This window comes from Phoenix dactylifera, unplaced genomic scaffold (assembly GCF_009389715.1).
Source record: "Phoenix dactylifera cultivar Barhee BC4 unplaced genomic scaffold, palm_55x_up_171113_PBpolish2nd_filt_p 002195F, whole genome shotgun sequence".
Taxonomy (NCBI): Eukaryota; Viridiplantae; Streptophyta; class Magnoliopsida; order Arecales; family Arecaceae; genus Phoenix; species Phoenix dactylifera.
The window spans coordinates 12,378-21,691 of NW_024069456.1; the positions used below are offsets into that span (position 1 = coordinate 12,378).

General features: G+C 41.4%; 1 long non-coding RNA gene across 1 annotated transcript; it reads left to right on the forward strand.

Annotated features, from left to right (window-relative positions):
* The first annotated feature begins 6,267 nt into the window (after window positions 1-6,267).
* LOC120109441 lies at window positions 6,268-8,461 on the forward strand. Its single transcript, XR_005510315.1, has 3 exons — window positions 6,268-6,708; window positions 6,797-6,920; window positions 7,082-8,461. It is a non-coding gene; the product is annotated as an uncharacterized LOC120109441 (long non-coding RNA).
* The last annotated feature ends 853 nt before the right edge of the window (window positions 8,462-9,314 follow it).

Below are 9,314 nucleotides of genomic sequence, written 5' to 3' on the forward strand. Positions count from 1 at the left end.
ACATAAAATATACTCAAATGCTTTGGTCTCATCAAAATCAAATTGGGGTATTATCAATCACTCCACAAGGGGAAAACACGGGGCTCCCCTGCCAGATGTTGGCCGGTTTCGGGGTCCGTACGCGCGCGCATGCGCCGCACTTAACCCCTCAACGATTTTGCTTCTTTCCAAAACGCATCTACAGGATTTGGAAACATCCGCCTCATATACCCAGGCTCTGGAACGAGCCTCATGATCATGCTTCAAATATCATTTGCATGTAATATATCATAATCATAATTCATACCCAATCATATATTCATGAAGAAATACTATTTAACCAAATTCATGAATCACATACAATCATATGCTTGATCCTAATTTTGAGAATACACCATATCAAATATTATTTCATCATTTCATACTTATTACTTAAACAGTAATTTGCAATCAATAAGATTTGTGCAGGGTCACTTACATCAAATATGATAACCATGTTTATGCAGGATTTGAGAGGCTAACATATACATCAAATGTCCGTTGTTCCATATACAATGATACACTTGAACCATGCTAACCTTGGTAAATCATGCACATCTACTAGCATATGCTTGATTTTGCAAAAAAACTAAACATGTTTTAATAGGGTTTGAGAAGCTGACATGTATACTATATAACAAATCATCATGATAAAATATTCATGCTGAGTAAACAATTAAGTGTTTTATATCAATCACGAATTTTCATAAAATGCATATATATAACCGTGCCTCCGGCATGCCGTGGTCATACTCTCAGATGCTACTGCAAAGTCATTATCGTCCACTGGCGGGGCCAGCTCAGTTATTAGGCGGCCACTGGCGAGGCTGGCTCAGTCATTCTCGGCCACTGGCAAGGCCGGCTCAGTTGCATTCGATCAGTAGCTCTTAAGAGTCCGTAAACAATACTTTTTGTAGGTAGTACCTCATAGATGCTACGGCGAATTCATTATTGGTCACTGGCAGGGTCTGCTCAGTTATTAGTTGGCCACTGGTGGGGCTGACTCAGTCATTATCGGCCACTGGCAAGGCCGGCTCAGTTGCATTCGGCCCGTAGCAATAAGAGCCCTTAGGTATCCCTTGCAAGCAGTGCCCATAACTAGATGCAATTCATTATCTTATTTCATATGGATACCACAATTATATAGCAATGTAACCCAATTCATCTTGCATGCATAATAAAATCTGCATAAGCTCAATACATGCATAATCATACATTATATGGCTAAAACATACCACTCATATACATGATGCATAATTCATAACTCAAGATACATAATTCACAATAAAGTTGGGACAGGTTAATTACATGCGTGATCCATAGAAGCTTAGGACAAGTTACTTACTTTTTATAATACACCCATTCATGAAATATATATACGAATAACACTTTAAAATCTTAATAAACATAGTACTCACATGATCCACAATAAGATTAAAATAGATTACTTACTTTTTATCATACACCCATTCATGAAATGTATACACGAATAACACTTTAAAATCTTAATAAACATAGTACTCACATGATCCACAATAAGATTAAAATAGATTACTTACCGTAATTCGCTTTCCAAATTTCTCAAGTTCAGGTGATAAATCCTTAATTACCTAAAACAACAACATAGGGATCACATTATTCCCTCATTATTTTTATATAATTTCTTAGTTCATCATACTATAAACTTACTTGCTTGGATCCCATCCAAGGATTTAGCCCAAGTCCAATTTGAAGCCTTTGGTGTTCGATTTAAAACCAGATTGGGTCCACATGGGTTAATTGGGTTTTTAATTAAAGGATTGGGCCTGGTTCATAATCAACTAGGTCTGCTGAGACGAACTCAGCTTAATTGGGTTCATACCCATTTCAATTTAACTTAATTTGGTTCGGATTTAACCCAATTTATAGTTTAAGCTCGTCCAGACTTAGCCCAATCTGATTGGGCTCGGGTTTAGGTTCAATTGGCTAAACCAATTTCTTATTATTGGGCTTAACGGGTTTCGGACCCGAACCCTGATCCGTCTCGTTAGGCCGGACCCGTTAAGGGTCTCTTTTCTCTTTTTTTTTTCTTTTCTCTTCCTTTTTTTTCTTCTTCTTTTCTTTTTCTTTTCTTTTTCCTTCTTTTCTTTTTCTCTCCTTTTTCTTTTCTTATCTATTTCTTTTCTTCTTCCTGAAGTTTCCTCTCCTCCTCCTCTCTTTCCTTCCTTCTCTCCCGATCCTTCTTTTTCCTTCCCCCTTTCTTCTCCCGTGAAGGGAGGAAAGCGAGCTCGGGGGAGGTCAGGCCACGGCCAGCGGCGCCTGCGGCCGAGCTCGCGGCGTCCTCGGCCAAAGCTTCTTCTCCCGATCCCTCTTTTCCTTCCCCCCTTTCTTCTCCCGCGAAGGGAGGAAGGTGAGCTCGGGATGAGGGCGACAGAGTTCTCGGGAGGCTAGCCGAGGCTGGCGGCGCCTACGGCGGCCCTCCCTTCTCCCGCGGAGGAGAGATGCGCCGGGAGAGCTAGCGGCGTCGCGGGATGCCCGCGACTGAGCCCACGGCCACTCCCCGCGATGGTCGTGGCGCTCACGGACGGTTGCAACGCCGCGGTGCTCGCGGCCGGGGCCAGCGGCGCCGGCGATGTTGCGGCCGCATGCGGTGAGCCCTGTTTCTTCCCCTTCCTTTCTCTCTTTGTTTCTTTCTTTGTTATCTTGAATAAATTAGAAGACAGGGAGGAAGGGGCTTACCTAGCTTCCAGGGCGCCGGCGATGCTCGCGGCCGCACGCGGTGAGTCTTCTTCCTTCCCCTTCCTTTCTCTCTTTGTTTCTTTCTTTCGTTGTTATCTCGAATACATCAAGAGGAGAGAAGGCAGGGGGTTTGGGGATTTCTTAAGCGGTAGTCACCGCTTTAGCAACACTGCTTCAGCTGCACCCGGTGCCGACAGCTGGACTCCTCTGTCCTCTCAATTAACATGAGGTGGCAGCCCTCAAATGGGCTGCCAACCATGGGCCCAAAATGATATTGGGCTCAGATTGGGCCCGGATATTACATGCCTAATCTCATTTTTGTATGTTTTCTTCTTTTTTTTTCCTATTCTTTCAAATTTAAGGAGAGAATAGGAAAAGGTTACGGAAGTATGATTCAAATTATTTTGATCATATTATTCGTGCACAAATACAACATAGGATAATCAACTCTCAAGATAGACATATTCAATCTATTTTTCATATTATCTATTCTTTTCCTTCCTTTTCTTTATGTTTAAAGAGGGCAAAAGAAAGAGCTGATTTAAGTATGATTGAAAGTTAAAATTAGTTTTGTGAAGATCCGTGTGGGCATGTATTTAGTCCTATATCGGTTATTCATCGAAAAAATTTTGGGTACTTATACAGGACTAAGAAATCCAAATAATATCTTTCGACTAGTCTTTTTAGGTGAGGTCCTACATTATTACAAATGGTATCAGAGCAAACTCAGCCTATAGCTGAGGATGATAATGTTATTTTGATGATTAACACAACAATTGATTCATATCAAATTAGAAATGCAAATTAACTCGATACATCATTAAGGAATGGCACACCCTCGATACATTCACGATACATTAAAAAAATGCTGTCAAAACAACTCTCAAAGATTAACAATGAGATAAAATTTATAGTAGTGAATGAAAGAAAGCTTTTAAATTTATTTCAGCAAAGTTTCAAGTTGAGTATACTCTAAAAAGCAAAACTGTAATTTTTATTGTTAAGGGTATGAAACTCTATTGTGCCATACACTCAAATTTATTTGGAATATGTTTTATTGACCTTATGTGCTAACTAACTCTAAGATGCAGATAATCACACTTAGAGTCGACCCTAATTAGTTTGAAGTTGACTCCGATACATATAGCACGCCTTTGGAACACTTAGCATAGAGTATGAGTCGATCCTGGCACGTTTTGGCACGATTTGCCACATTCTTGCAAACATGGCACAGATGAATAGTAACTGGGGCTGACCCCAAGAATTCTGGAGCCGACCCCAAAGGATCCTGAGTCGACCCCAACTTGTGAACTCAAAGAAAACAACTCTCTAAAAATTACTAAGAGGGTTGACCCCAAGTTTTCTTGAGCCGACCCCAGGTAGAGTCGACCCCAGAAAAACTTGACCCGGCCCAGTGGAGCCGACCCCAAGAGAGCATAAGCCGACTGCAGGTTAAGTACTCAAAAACCATGTCTTCGGAATCCTTGAGAGGGTCGACCCCACTGTAGCATGGGTCGACCCTAAGAAAGCATGAGTCGACCCCAGTGTGAAGAGTCAGGAAAACGAGGTTTTGTATTTCTGAGAAGGCCGACCCTACTGTAGTAGGGGCCGACCCCACTGTAGCAAGGGCGACCCCAGAAAAGTTTGAGCCGACCCCAGAGTTGTGAACAGTAACTCGGGTCGACCCCAGCACGGCTGACAGTATAACGGCTAGTTCTGCAGATTACTTTTTTAGTCTTCAACGGCTAGAAACAGCTAGTTTCTCGATTTCAATACTTAGGAAGTGATCATCTGAGGTTGGGGAAGTATTTAAGAGGTCTATTTTTCAAGAAAAAAGGATCTTTTTGCAAAAATCAAAGTGTATTCAAGAGAAAGAAAGCCCAAGTATTCTTTATCAAGTTGCTTCATTCAAGTTCTAAAAAGAAGGTGGTTGAGCAATCTGAAAGTGCATTCAACAGCTCCATCGACCTCTTATGAAGTGAAGTAACCTGAGCAAAGAAGAGAAGAGTATCCTCAAAGCGATAACTATTTCTTATCTCTTCTTTTAGTGCATACTTGTTATATTTGCTCATTTAGGAGCTACAAACTTCTTTTTAAATTTTTTGTAAAGTTTGTTGGTGAGCCCGTAAAACCAATGGTGTAGGTTGTTGGTGAGCCCGCAAAACCAACGTAGGTTATTGGTGATCCCGGAAAACCAAGTTGTAAATATTTTTGGATTGTGAGCTCGGAAAACAATCTAACTATAATCCGCGGGATTATAATGAATTTCCAAGGGAAAGCTTGGGGAGTGAACATAGGTGCTTAAGAGAGCACCGAACCACTATACTTCTTGTGTGTTTGCATTGTGTGCTTTTTAATTCCACTGCACGTATATATAATTAACACAAGTTAAACAACCAATACATCTAGCATTTTAATTAAGGGACTAAAAATTTAGAAAATCCAATTCACCCCCTCCTCTTGGGTTGTCACCTTGGGCAACAATAGCCTATGTGGACTAGAAGATATTGCAGTATGGATTTATGGAGATTGACCATGGGTTGATTGTGGTGCTTGAAATTAGTTTTGAATAGATTTAAATTCTTAGCTTAGCGAGGACGTCAGAGCTTGGACAGAAGAGTATGTGAGAACCCGTGCGGGCGTATATTTAGTCCCACATCGGTCATTCGCCGAGGAGATCTTGGATACTTATATAGGACTAAGGAACCCAAATAATACCTTTTTGAGTTAGGTCCTGAGTTTTTACAGTTTTGATATCAAGAAGGTTCATATTCACATTTAGAAGTTGAAGTGGACATCAACAATAACATGATGGATCAAGAGGTGTTTACATTCGACAATGCTTAATAGATGTGGCGTAGAAAATTAATTCCAAGTAATTTGGCTTTGACAATATAGTGGTATGCAACAAAGGTAAAGAGACTATGATGTTAATGGCTAAATGGCCAGTTTATGTTGTAGATGGCATAATGGTCTAATAATGGGTCAAAATAATTCTCTTAAAAACTAAGAAAACCAATTGTAGTACATGTATAATAGTTGTAGAGTCTGAAGGAGCTACATTTAGGAATGGTGAAGCTTATTGGAAGGTGTCTTTCCAACTTCTGAACTCAAACTCTTCTGCTATGCATTCCACCACCTTATCCCTAATAATCAATCTAATCATACTACAGAAAAGTGGTTGAGAAGATTGAATCCTGCCAAATACGAACCTTTCTGAAATGACTAGCCATGGCTATCATATGGCAGTCCCTCATGCAAGATTATTAAACTTGGATTATGAAATCAACATTCAACATTAACAACATGATGAGCCACCAACTTAAGTTAATGGACTAGTTTCAAGTCCACATACTAGACCAAAACCATTCGCACTACAAGAAAATGGGGTTTTACCGACCCTTTTTTGCCGACGCTTTTTACAAGCGTCGGCAATTTTCCGTTCAGCCCCAACATATGCCGACGCTTTCTAAAAGCGTCGGCCATAGACGACGCTAATTAGCGTCGTGGTAGAACATGCGGCCTCTCCGGCGATGAACCGTACATATTAATAATGTGTGGTGTGGGTTGTCGTCGGCAGCCAGCCAGGATTCTTCCTCCTCTCCCTCGTTCCTCGTCGCCACCCTCTCCCTCCTCGTGCTCGCCTCCATCTTCTTCTTCTACTCCTTCGTCGCCTCTCTCGAGAAGTTCCTCACCTCCCGGCGCCCTGTCTCCGCCGGATCTTCCTCCGTCGCGGCCAACGCGGGCGGAGCCGCCGTAAAAGCGCTCGATGACAAGATCTGGGGGAAGGAAACAGGGAGGCTTTATGGGGATCCGGCGGATCCGTGGTCGGGGCTGTCGGTGGTTAGGGTTTATGTGTACGAGATGCCGGCCAAGTTCACCTACGATCTTCTCTGGCTCTTCAGGAATACCTATAAGGAGACGACGAATTTGACGTCCAATGGAAGCCCCGTTCATCGCCTCATCGAACAGGTTGTTTGCTCTGCCTCTCTTTTTCTTTATCTTGATGCTCCAAGAACCCTAGTTCTCAGCTTCTTTTCGGGTTTCTTGTCTTCTCCAGGTTCTTGCCGATTCCCTCGCAGAAAGATCGGACTAGTGCATTCGCCGGAGGCGCGGAAACCCTGGGGATCGAGGGATTTCTTGGAGAAAATGATTTGATTTCGAGACATTTTGTGGTTGTTGAGGTATATGATTCTTTCATGAAACCTAGCTTGTGTTTCTATGTAGAGATCTTTCGGCAAACAGTGCTTCTTGTTAATATCTCTTAGGCTTCTTGGATAAGCTCTAGAAATATTAGCTCTCCGGATCCCCTAATATCTTGAACATCTGTTGTGTCTGATGGTAGATTTGCTGGAGCTGAGTTCTTGCTGCGGAAACCCTCGAAATTGAGACATTTTGTGGAGGAAACGCTGTAGTTATTGACGTACGACAAACCCTTGTTTGAGGTTATTGCCACCAGATGAGAGAAAATATACCTTCAGTGATACTGTACTGTGATAAACTATACCACCAGGAAGCATGAGGTTAGCTGTTGATAGGACTTGCTTACTGCTGGCCTTTCCAATTGCATCTTTTTTTTGTGCTGGTTTTCTTTTTTCCTTTTGCTTTCCTTTTGGTGAAAAGGAAATTTAAAGAGTTAAATTTAAAGCTAGTGAAAAGCTTAGCAGCCTCTGTAATCGTTGCAACTGTTTTTGATTTGTCTGCATTTGATCTAATGTTACCTGACACAGGATCTCATAATACTCTCTCTTTTTTTCTTTTAATGAACGATGAAGTGAGGCATCTCCTCCATTCTTATTAATCATATAAAATATATTTACAAGGTAAGTTGGCTAAGTTATAAAAGTGCATTTATGTATGGAGGATCTCATAATACTCATATTTGTTCTTAACTCAGCAGATGGATCCTATAAGAAAACTGTGTATTGAGGATCTTATAATACTCATATTTGCTCTTAACTCATATATGGATCCAATAAGAAAACTGTGTTGGTTTTGCTGCGAAAGATTAATGGCTTATCCTCCTTATGCATAATTGAGCAGGGGACCAGGCGTTGTAGTCCTAATCCTATCATGGATCATCACCTTATATACTCTCTGGCAAATGGTAGAGATGCATGAGATGGTACCTGGAAAGCGATTCGATCGTACCATGAGCTGGGGCAGCATGCCTTCGGAGACAAGCTTGGTCTTTGGATTGTGGTGCCTCAGCAACTTGTCGTGGAGGTGGGCGTGAACATCGTCTACATGGTCACAGGCGGAAAATCTCTAAAGAAGTTCCATGATGTTGTCTACCCTGACTGCAAAAACATCAAAGTCACCTATTTCATCATGATCTTCGCCTCACTGCACTTTGTTCTCTCCCAACTGCCCAACTTCAACTCAATTTCAGGTGTCTCCTTGGCAGCTGCTGTCATGTCCCTCAGGCATATACTCTTCTCTATGATGCCAAAGCACCTGATTATTCTCTCTGACTCTATATTGCTACATGTTGGGTAACATTATTTTAGAAATCATTAGTGACAGTATCTTTATAAGGGGCTTGGTTATGCTTACGATTTGTACTTTTGATCACTTAAATGATGATGTTGTTGAGAAGCTGATGGTTACTGTCCCTGGTTTCCAGCAGCTGTTCTTCAGCTGCAATCAACACAGTAACCTTAATTCAATAGAAGGTACTGCCTATGTTTTCAGGTTTTTGTTGTGGTGATTACACAATCTGATTATTTCTGGGTTTCAGATTTTTAGATTGATTCTTGGTCTCATATTCCAGTCAAGTTTTCTGGGGCTTTTATAATTTACATTCGTATTTTTATTTTTTTAAAAAAAATAGCAATCCCGACGCTTTAAAGCGTTGGTAAATAAAAATTGTGGGCCGCCTACGCCGATGCTTTAAAGCGTCGGAAAACTTTAAGCCTACGCCGACGCTTTAAAAATACATTTGCCGACGCTTTAAAGCGTCGGCGATTCTGTTTTTGCCGACGCTTCTATTAGCGTCGGAAAATCTCTGGTTTTGCTAGAGATTTTCCGACGCTTTCTCTTAGCGTCGGCAAAAACTTTTGCCACTCCGATATCGCCGACGCTTTTGCGCCGCTTCTATTTGCGTCGCGGGAACTTTATCCAATGCTTATAAGCGTCGGTAAAGATTATAAAAAGCATCGGAAAAAATGAATTTTCTTGTAGTGTCGGTATCATGAATCCAAAAAAGAAGATGTCTTTAACATATCTATATTATATTGCATTCCATGAAACTAGAGTCCGACCATCCAAATTAAACAAAAATAGCCTTGAGATGTTCCACGTAACTCATAAAATCTAGACTGACTCGAACTCATCATGGAGTGAACAAATGGAACAAGAATCTAAACTCCAGACCCAAAATAGTAAACCCTTGCATGCCTCCATTCAAGTACTTCAATTATTGAAAAAATAGAAGAGGATACTCCACCCCTATGGTTGCAAGGAAAGACGAAGAAGATAGACAGGGAGCGTATCAGATAGACAGGGAGCGTATCACCTATGCGAGGAGTGTTCTAGGGACTGGTAATATTTTTCTAGAAGGAGACTCCGCTATGGTG